A 10,480-nucleotide genomic window follows, 5' to 3' on the forward strand; every position below is an offset into this window, starting at 1 on the left:
TAATATATATAATTATTATATATATTATAATATATATATCTTAAGTATAATATTAGGTATATATTAGGTATATACTATAAATTATAAATTATAATTTATAATTAGGTATATATTATAATTTTATATTTTATATATTATAATATATAATATGAATATAACTTTTATATTTTATATAAAACATAAAATAATATATAAAATATAAAATATAAATTAGGTATATAGTATAAAATATGTATTAAAGAGAAGAATTTGTATATATATACATAATTTAAATATATATTATTATTTATATATATCATTTTATATATATTATATATTATTATATGTAATTATAATAATATATTATATATAATTATTTATATATATTAAATTATATATATATTAAATTTTATATATATATATATATATAGGGGGTTATAAAAAGTAACCCAACAAATCTGAGAAAGGATAAAGCAGATATTCCAGAATTTTAAAAAATATTTTTATCTGCATTTTAAAACTCAGTTGATGTGTTTGTGAGCAGATTAAACACAGCTGAGGAGAAAATTAAGCAGTGTAAAATAGATTAGAAGAAAGTGATACAGCTGGTCATTTGGGGTGACAAACTTTTCATCCTAGAATGATGGCCCAATTTGTTCATAACCTTGCAGTGAAGGCCTCAACACTGGTGAATGCTGCTGTGACTTATTTGAAGCCTTGTTTGGCCAAATTTTGGTATACACCAAGGTTGAGCTGATTCCTCCACCCCCTGCTGATATCCCTACAGCTATTCAGAGCTTTAAAAAATAGTCAGTAGTACTCAAACTGTTAGTTTCAAACAGCTTACAGTTAAGGAAGCTGTGCTGAATAGTTTGGTGGTCACTGAGGTGTGGATGTGCTTTTATATTGGAGAGATCAGAGGCAAGTGTGGCATCCTTGGCTACAATGTTTGAAGACAACACTTTAACATTTAATTATATGTGATATATTATTTGAGTGTTCTTGGACCATGTGTAATCAGATTGCTATCTGAATAAAATGTGTCAAAAAGGAAAAGAAAAGAAACTCTCCTAAGCAACATAAAGAAATAAATAAATGGGGTTGAGGGGTAGACAAAGCAAAGTTAAGAAAAATTGAGGATAGAGTTAGCGTTAGCATGTATAACAAATTTTTTATCAGAGCTCCAGAAGGAGAAGTAAGAGTGAATGAGGTAGAGGCAATATTTGGGAAGATAATGGCTGAAAATATTCTAGAAGTAATAAGAGACATCAATCTTTAAATTAAAGAAACCTAATATATCCCCTCCCAGGAGAAATGGCACATTATAGTAAAGAAGCAGAACACTAAAGACAAAGAGAAGATGTTAAAGAAGCCAGAGAAAAACAAAAGATTACTTTCAAAAGATCAACAATTAGACTGACAGCTAACTTTTCAAGAACATTAGTAAAACCAAAACATAATGGAATGATACTTTCAATGGGCTGAAAAAATGGACTTTCAATCTAGAATTCTGTATCCAAAGAAAATACATTTTTTCAAAATGAGGAAATAATAGATTTTTCTTGCAAATAAAAATTAATAAAGTTTGCCACTAACAGATCTTTACAAATAAAATTCTAGATGACATTCTTCAGATAAAATAAAAATGATCCCAGTGGAGTGTCAGAAAGCAAGAAAAAATAAAACAGCAATGAAATTAGAAAATATTTGAGCAAACATAAATGAATTTTTACTATACAAAACCATTAACAATCATAATGTATTATTGAGGATAAAAATAAAATTAAGATGCATAGCAAAATAACATAGAACAAAAGAAGAGTAATGGGATTAAAGTATTTTAGGATTTGTATTGCTTAGGAAAGAGGTAAAGGTATCTTTTGACATTAACTTCTGATGTGTTAATTATTGACATTATACTTTCTGGGAAAGTGACTAAAGGGAAACATAATGTCCAACTTTCAAAGTACTAAAGGGGAAGAGTAGAATAATCAAACATAACCCTGAAAAGGCAAGAAAGGATAAAAAAGACAGAACAATTTGAAACACTAGTAATTTCATCATCTATATGCACTAAATGTTCCATTTCAAAAAACAAAAAACAATTATGCTATATTTTTAAAATTCCAACAATATATTAGTTATAAGAGATACAACATAAAAGTTGAAAATAACAGAATGTTTTTCATATATTTACCAGCCATTTGTATGTCTTCTTTTGAGAACTGTGTCTTCAGATCCTTTGCCCATTAGTTAATTGGATTGCTTGGGTTTTTTTTGTTGTTGTTGAGATGTTTGAGTTCATTGTATATTCTGGATATTAACCCCTTGTCAGATGAATATTTTACTAATATTTTCTCCCATTCTTTAGGTTGTATTTTCACTTTGTTGCTTGCTTGATTTGCTGTGCAGAATTTTTTTCATTTAATATAACCTCATTTGTTTATTTTTGCATTTGTTGCCTGTGCTTTTGAGGTAATGTGGTGTCTATTTTATTCTTATACTTGATTTTTGTAATTAAAGGAGCTTTTACCACTAATCTAGCACTCACTTGTTAAAGCGAACTTTCAGCTCCTCTCTCTAACCAGGTACACATGAGACATTCTCATTTATACTCTATAGGTGCAGAAGCAGGGTTCAAGCTGCCCATGTCAAATATAAAGGATGTCTAGCCTCATTAGTGACAGTAGTGGTCAAGCCTGAGGGTGGAACATAAGAATTAGGGACCAACTCCAAGGTCTGTGGTGTTTGGACTGGACTTACTGAAATAAGACCTACAACTAGGCAAATTTCATGAATGTGTAAACATCACTGGGGATTTCTGAAAGTCTGGGAAAATGAACTTAAAAAGATTAGACTTCCTGGTTTAAGCAAATATAAATTAGGATTCATCAAGATTTGGCTAACTATGTTAATGAAATAGCATCTGTGTTCACCAGCTGGTAGTGCCTTTACCAACTTCCCTAGAATGTATTTAGAGAGACCCCAAATTATACAACTTGAAACTATGCAATGAACATGTAGCTCAGGCTGCTTAAGCAATTAAGGTGAAACATGTTTGATTCCATTTTTTAATTGGGATAAAAGATTTGTAATAGGAAGCTAATGCATTTTAAGGTTCTTTTCTTAAAAGATGTTCCCCTGACATCCTTTCAGCTCCAAGCTGGTGCAATGAGGTTTATAGCTGAAAAGCAAAAACACAGGTTAGGTTTATGCAGGTGGAGACAGTAGCATAAACACTGATAGGCGGCAAGGAAGGGCGGAGGACGTTTAAAATAATACATGGTTCAAAATGCTTAAAACACTTGGCAAAGCAGGACTAGAGAAATAGAGCTACAAACAGAGAAATAATAGGCTAGTGTAGTAGTTCGGTTTGATTGTTTTTCTCACTCTGTCACGCAGCCTGAAGTGCAATGGCACCATCTCAGCCCACTGCAACCGCTGCAGTTTTCCCCTACTATTAACATTTTGCATTATTAACAGTAGTATGGTACATTTGATCAAATTGAAGAACCAATATTGATACATTACTTTTTTTTTGAGACAGAGTCTCACTCTGTTGCCCAGGCTGGAATGCAGTGGTGCCATCTCTGTTCACTGCAGCCTCGACCTCTTCAGCTCAAGTGATCCGCCCACCTCAGTCTTCCAAGTAGCTGGGACTACAGATGCACGCCACCACACCAGGCTAATTTTTGTATTTTTCGTAGATAGGGTTTTACCATATTGCCCAGGCTGGTCTTGAACTTCTGAGCTCAAGTGATCCACTCACCTCAGCCTTCCAAAGCGCTGGATTACAGGCATGAGCCACCATGCCCAACCCATGTAGTAGTTTTTAAACTGAACTTCACTAAGCCATTAGAGTTTTGTCATAAGAGAACCACTGTGCAAAGTAAGACTGTTCCCCATCCCAACTTCAACCAGACAAGTAGTCCATCTACATGGAATTGCATTTTAAGAATGCTTGTGCTGCTTTTGAAAAGATTGTGTTAAATTTTAAAACCATTTGTAAGAAGTAAATAGGTCTAAATAATTCTTAAATTGCCCCCAGTGATTAACTGCGGAACCTAAATAAAGTTGCACAGAAGTCTTAATATCACCATTTCTTTATATAATGTAATCATGCATGATCGTGACCTCAGAAAAATACTGTCTCTCACTATGTGCTAGAACCCTTGCAAGTACTTTACATGCATCATTACAACAAATATTCACAATAGCATTTGGATGCCAATGCCATCTTTACATTCTACTTATAGATAATGAAACTTAGGCTTGGTGAGTTTTGCAAATTACCCAAGGTAAAAAGATAATAATTGTCAGAGTCAGAAGTAGAGAACTCTCTCCCTTCAGAGTTCAGGCTCTTAGCAAAGTGACAATACTTGAAAGCAATAAGCAGTTAGTTTATAACATCTAAAGCATCTGAGCTACAAAATAATCTATGATCCATCCTCTCATTTATACCAGATCATGAATATAAATCTCACTGAAAGAAAAGCAAGATTATGGGGTAAAAAATACAATTTTTTTTTGAGCAAACATATACAACGTACAGATCTTCATCAAAATTCTAGATTGCTTACTAGTTTATTTGTTTGTTTTAAGGTTACTATGTCATTGTGTATTTAGCCACTTTTTCTTCCGTTTTTTTCCTTTTTACACTTTCAAACACTCAAAGAAACTAATCACATGAAAAAATGGTCAAAAGTATGGAAGAGAGAAAACGCCAAATGAAAACCCGGCAGGAAATTTGATTGCTGTGTTTTATTGTCTTCAGGGAGAGAAGGGAGGGGCTTCCAAAATGCTAATATTAGTAGTTTTCTGATTCATCCCTTTATCCCCCACAGCACCTGGTATATTACTTTGCATATGTACATAATCAACATTTAAATGAATGGATGAATGTATATGAAGCTTAGAGTTCCAAAATGCTGTATTTCAATTCTCTCTCTCAAATCTAACACCATATATTCACTATGGTTTTGAAACCTGATCCCATTGAAATGAAAAACAGAATTTGGGCCTATTAAGGGTATAAACTCTAATATTTTGAGGTTTCATATAACACATACTGCATCTTTATATAAACATGTTTGTATAAGCCATCATGTAATTTGCTTATAAGGCTGTTCTATCATATATAATAAACTATCCCAGAACTCAGTGGCTTAAAACAACAATTTATTATTAACTCCATGACTGGTGTTTCTTATGTGGTTGTAGTCCAAAAGCCACAGGCAGCCTTGACTGGGCTGGTCATCCAAGGCTGGCAGTAGATAATGGTGGCCAACTATGGCTCAGCTGGGGCTGCCAACAGGAACTCCTACACATGGTTTCTTCTTGTGTGGATTTCTCACAGCTCAGCAGATGGGTTCTGAGAGGAAATATCCCAAAAGATCAACAAAGTAGCTTTGAAACTTCTTATAACCTAGCCTCATAGACTCCAGAGCACCATTTCTGCCCCATTTTATTAGCCGCACTAGTCACCAAGCCCAGCTTATATTCAAGGAGATGGAAATGAGACTCCATCTCTTGGTGGGAAGAGCAGCAGACATGTACAGGGAAGAGAGGGATATATGGTAACCATCACTGGAGACTATCCGCCACAAATGCTTGCTACTTATAAATGTTTAACAGATTAACGTGAGCTGCTACATCTGAGGGTTGTGTTGTATTTAAACTTCCTGAAGTCCTCCTGGCATAATTATGAACTGAGTATTTGCATTGGACAAAATATACATTTGGGTTATACATAATATTTTCAGGGGACAAAATACAAAGTTCCAAACCAACTCCATTCACTGAAATAATTTGTCAAACTAGAGAGTAGTTTCAATGGCTAAGACAATTTCAAATGAGTATACCTTGGTTACACCTGAGAAAACATGTGAAACAATGCTATCATTATCTCCTAGTACTAAATCCTATTTCTTCAGATTGACAATCTTATACGTTAAAAATGTAGTATGTAGTCTTACCACTTCTCACAGCTCTTTGTGTGAAACAGTAAAGAATAATTTGCTTTACCCTGCTAATGTACTCAATAACTAACATTAAGGAGGAAAGGCTGACACTTTTCTATAATTTGTCATAATCTATTTCCTTTGCACATTAATTTAAACTTCATGAAACCCAAAATAGGTAGATACAATTAGCTCCATTTTGCAAATACAGAAACTGCAGTTCTTAAAGGTTTAGAAACTTGCCCAAGTTTAGAAAGCTTTAGGCTTCAGAAACTTACCCAAATGGCGGAAATAATGATAGGTTCCTAATTTTTTTTTCTTGCACTCCCTTGTCTCATGAGGCAAAGTGAGTGTGTCCCACATATATGTACAGATGGTTCCCAAACTTGTGATGGTTCAACTTAACCATTTTCAACATTACAGTGGTGTGAAAGTGATAGGCATTCAGTAGAAATCACACCTTGAGTAACCATACAACATACTGTTTTTCACTTGCAGTATAATACTCAATAAATTATGTGAGCTATCCAACATTCTATTAAAAAATCATAAATGATTGTGTTAAATGGTTTTGTCTAACTATAGACTAATGTAAGTGTTTTGAGTATATTTAAGGTAGGTTATGCTAAGCTATGATGTGCAGGAGGTTAGGTATATTTAATGCGTTTTTGCCTTATGATATTTTCAATTTACAATGAGTTTATCAGGATGTAACCTCATTACGTCAAGTATCATCTCTGTGTGTGTGTGTCTGTATGCATAGACACACACGTGCTCTTCCTTTCTCTCTCCATAACGTGTATCTGTATTAATTACATAGTACAAACTCTATGTATACACACACACTCTTCATAAAGAAGGTAGTACTGCAAGAATATTTGCTGAGATAAAGAAGAAAAAATTGCTTGAAAAGGAAAATGTAGTCTAGTCACATTCCACTGGCTCATCTGATATATGAAAAATGAAAAAGAAATAGCTATATTCATAAAGAAATCCTAGAAGAATGCCTCACTTTCAGTTATTTTGGGAATGGAAGTGATTCAAATAGGTGAGGAAGGACATGAAACAAATTTCATTATAAGGATATATTGGATGCTGTGCTCAATCTACACTCCTATCAAATATACTGAAAGAACACTATAAGTAACGCTATATTATATTATTTGCCTTATGATTAAATCTTGACATAAACTGGTCAAATAAATAACTCAGTAGGAGAATCTGAAGTAATATTTGCACAACTGCTTTTTGGAAGCAATACTCTCACCTTTCCAGAAAAGGGAAGGATTAGATAATTTCACGCTTTCAGTAAAAGCCTAAAATCAAAGACGACCAAAACATCGAATCAAAGTCTGAAAGATAGATCTCTTGTATTAGTCAAACATTGGCACAGATGCACTCTTGAATGTGGAGAATTAAAATTTAAGTTGTTTATCTCTGAGACAGATTTAATTTAATATCATGCAAGGCAAATAGACCTTTACTTATTCTGTTAAAGTAGTGCTGAATCAATTATAGCTACTGCCTATTTAAAAAGAATAAAAAGAAAAGAAAAATGTAGCAACAATCATTTGTGTGTGTCCAAAGAACAGAGATTTTACATGTTTATGAAATCATTTATCTTTGTGATTAATAAGCTAAAAATATGCAGTTCTCTTGGTCCTTTGCTGTAATGGACATCAATATTCTGTATGTTTTAGAATAGGTAATAAAGGCTGACATGGCAACTAAGGTCAAATAATCCTGCTCTGTTTTGTACAATCTGTCTCACTAGCAGTATATTCAGTAAATATTCTTTTTTTAACGATGGAATTTTCTCCATAGCTAATCCATAGTCACAGCTGCAATGCCTGACATAAAATATAGATTCAATAGATATCTTGGGATTGAATTGAATGTGTCATTTTCTGTTCTATATAAGGCCCACATTGAGTTATAGACAAGGCCTCCTGCTTAATTTCTGGATGTTTTGTGAAGTGTACATAACCATATAATTCCTACACTGTATCAATGTAGGGAATTTACACCTCCCTTAACAACTATGGCAAGTGACTATAAGGCTTTTCCTTCAAAGTTGGTTTATAGATAAAAATCACAAAATGTGTGGAAGAATACCTCCTCTTTCTTCCTTGTTTAAAACTCACACAGCTCTAACTGATTGCCATGTTTTATGAGCACCCAGCAGTTGGAGAAACAAGTCTTGTCTTTCAAATAAATCTCTTATCTCTGTCTGTGTTCAAGACTCAGGTCTGCTGCAAAGGCTTACGTCTAATGCAGTGTCACAAACTCTAAAATTGGAGTCATTTAAAAGTTTGTCCATGTCCTCTGTGAGATAAGAGATTGGCAGTGTTAAATTTGTAGATAACCATTAAGGTAGTGATCCCAAAACACTATGTTTCTAAGCAACATCTACTAAAGTAGGGTGGCATTTGCTGTACTTGACCTAGTCTACCTAATCAAAGCTCCTGCCCCTTATAGCAATCAACAAAAGGTATTTCAGAGGAAGGGATCTAACTTTTTTTCTTTTTTGCTTCTTAAAAAAATAGTACAGCATAGGAAAAAGCACCGCTTGGAAAAGACTCTCAACCCTAATTCCCAGGGGCAATAAGCTCATTTTCAGAAGCCTTAAATAACCTTTCTCTCATATCTCCACTGACCAGGCTATAGGTGGCTAATGCTGATCATAAAATTATCCAGTACTTCGGAAAACCCAGACACTTGCCTCAATAAATCTCACTCAGATCATACAGCCTGCACTCAAGAGCAATTCTTGCTCTCCAAGAACATTTCTTTCTCTTTTTTAATCCACTTTTGCTTTCTAAAAGATATCCTGGGCTGTAAGATGTGGTTTCTCAGGCTAATGGGGTGCCAATTTATTCTTCAGCTTGACTCATGCCTTCTTCATATATGAAGCAAAACAGTGGTAACCTTTTCTTAAAGGACAGTGGTTGACCCCATGTACTTTGCTCAGATTCTATAAACTGAAAACTCTCTTATCTCAGAAGAAGCTGCAGATGCTCTTTGGCCTTAGAATGTCACTGAAGAGTTCCAGGGTACTGCAGATGAACACATTTAAAATTGAAGGTCAATATAAGGGTGATAGGATTGACTGCCAATTTCAAATATTGAAGGCGCATTTCTGTGAAAATGCATTCCTCTTATAATCTGATATCCCCACTCTTTATATAAATAAAGAACTTCATGACAGTTTTACTCATTCTAGCACAATATTGTATACAAGATATCTAGAAAGTTTTTCTTTTCGGTTGAGTTACATTGTGAGGGTTTTTAAACCATTCTAGAGGAGACCCAAACAATAAGGAACCAATCAAGCTTTTCAATGGTAAACTTAAGTAAGGTTTAGCACATTTTGTTTTTCAAAACCCAGGATAATCTCCTACAATTCTTTCATTAAACTTTATCATTTATGAACTTTCAAAACTAAAAGAAAAAGTATGTGTGCTATTGTTGCTCACAGGAAATTGGTATATTTGTGTATTTATTCAATTCTTCATTAGCTATAGAATTACAAGAGATGTTTCAACGGAAAAAACTTAGTGGCACTGAACAGGATTCAGATCCCTCCTGATCCACTGCATAGACCCCTTTCTAGCATTTATTGAAATAACAATACCTCGCATCGGGATTATGGAATTCAATTAGAAAATGTATGAAAAGTCCCCAGTAAAATACCTAGCACAGAGGAGACAGATCCAAGATGGCTGATCACTAGCAGCTCAGGCTCGTATCTCCCAGTGAAAGCACAGAGAACAAGAGGACGCCACACTTTCAGACGAATATTTGTTGCTCATGGACCAAGAGATTCCCAGTGTAGGAGCCCCACGGGTCGCCAGGGTGACTCTTGTGGCCGGCGCAGCGGTTTTGCTGGTGCCTTAGCGCGGCAGTTCTTGGTGCAGAGTCCGGAGGTTCCCAGGCAGAAAAGCACCATCGATCTTAACACCGCTGTTTTGGCCGGAGCAGTGGATTGCTCAGATTTCAGCGATGGGAATCAACAAGTTGGACGTCCGCTCAGAGACCTAGTTAGAAAGTCGGTAATTACAAAGACGACAGAGGGATAAATACATAATGAAGGGAAGAAACCAGCCTAAAAAGGCAGAGAATACTCAAAATCAGAATGCCTCTCCCCCTACAGGGGATCGCAATTCCTCATCAGTAACGGAACAAGGCTTAATAGATTACGAGTGTGTTCCAATAACAGAAGCAGGTTTCAAAAGGTGGGTGATAAGAAACTTCTGTGAATTAAAAGAACTTGTTCTAACCCAATGCAAAGAAACTAAGAACCTTCAAAAAAGGTTTGACGAAATGTTAACGAGAATGGACAATTTAGAGAGGAATATAAGTGAATTGATGGAGCTGAAAAACACAACACGAGAACTTTGCGAAGTATGCACAAGTTTAAACAGTCGAATTGATCAAGCAGAAGAAAGGATAACAGATGTCGAGGACCAGCTTAGTGAAATGAAATGAGAAGACAAGATTGGAGAAAAAAGGATAAAAAGGAATGAGCAAAGTCTCCAGGA

General features: G+C 34.7%; 1 pseudogene; it reads left to right on the top strand.

Moving 5' to 3' along the window:
* The first annotated feature begins 622 nt into the window (after positions 1 to 622).
* LOC135277730 (ATP synthase subunit g, mitochondrial-like) lies at positions 623 to 932 on the top strand (annotated as a pseudogene).
* Positions 933 to 10,480: the final 9,548 nt, after the last annotated feature.

Source organism: Aotus nancymaae, unplaced genomic scaffold (genome assembly GCF_030222135.1).
Source record: "Aotus nancymaae isolate 86718 unplaced genomic scaffold, 86718_ANA_hifiasm-v0.15.2.pri h1tg000033l, whole genome shotgun sequence".
Taxonomy (NCBI): Eukaryota; Metazoa; Chordata; class Mammalia; order Primates; family Aotidae; genus Aotus; species Aotus nancymaae.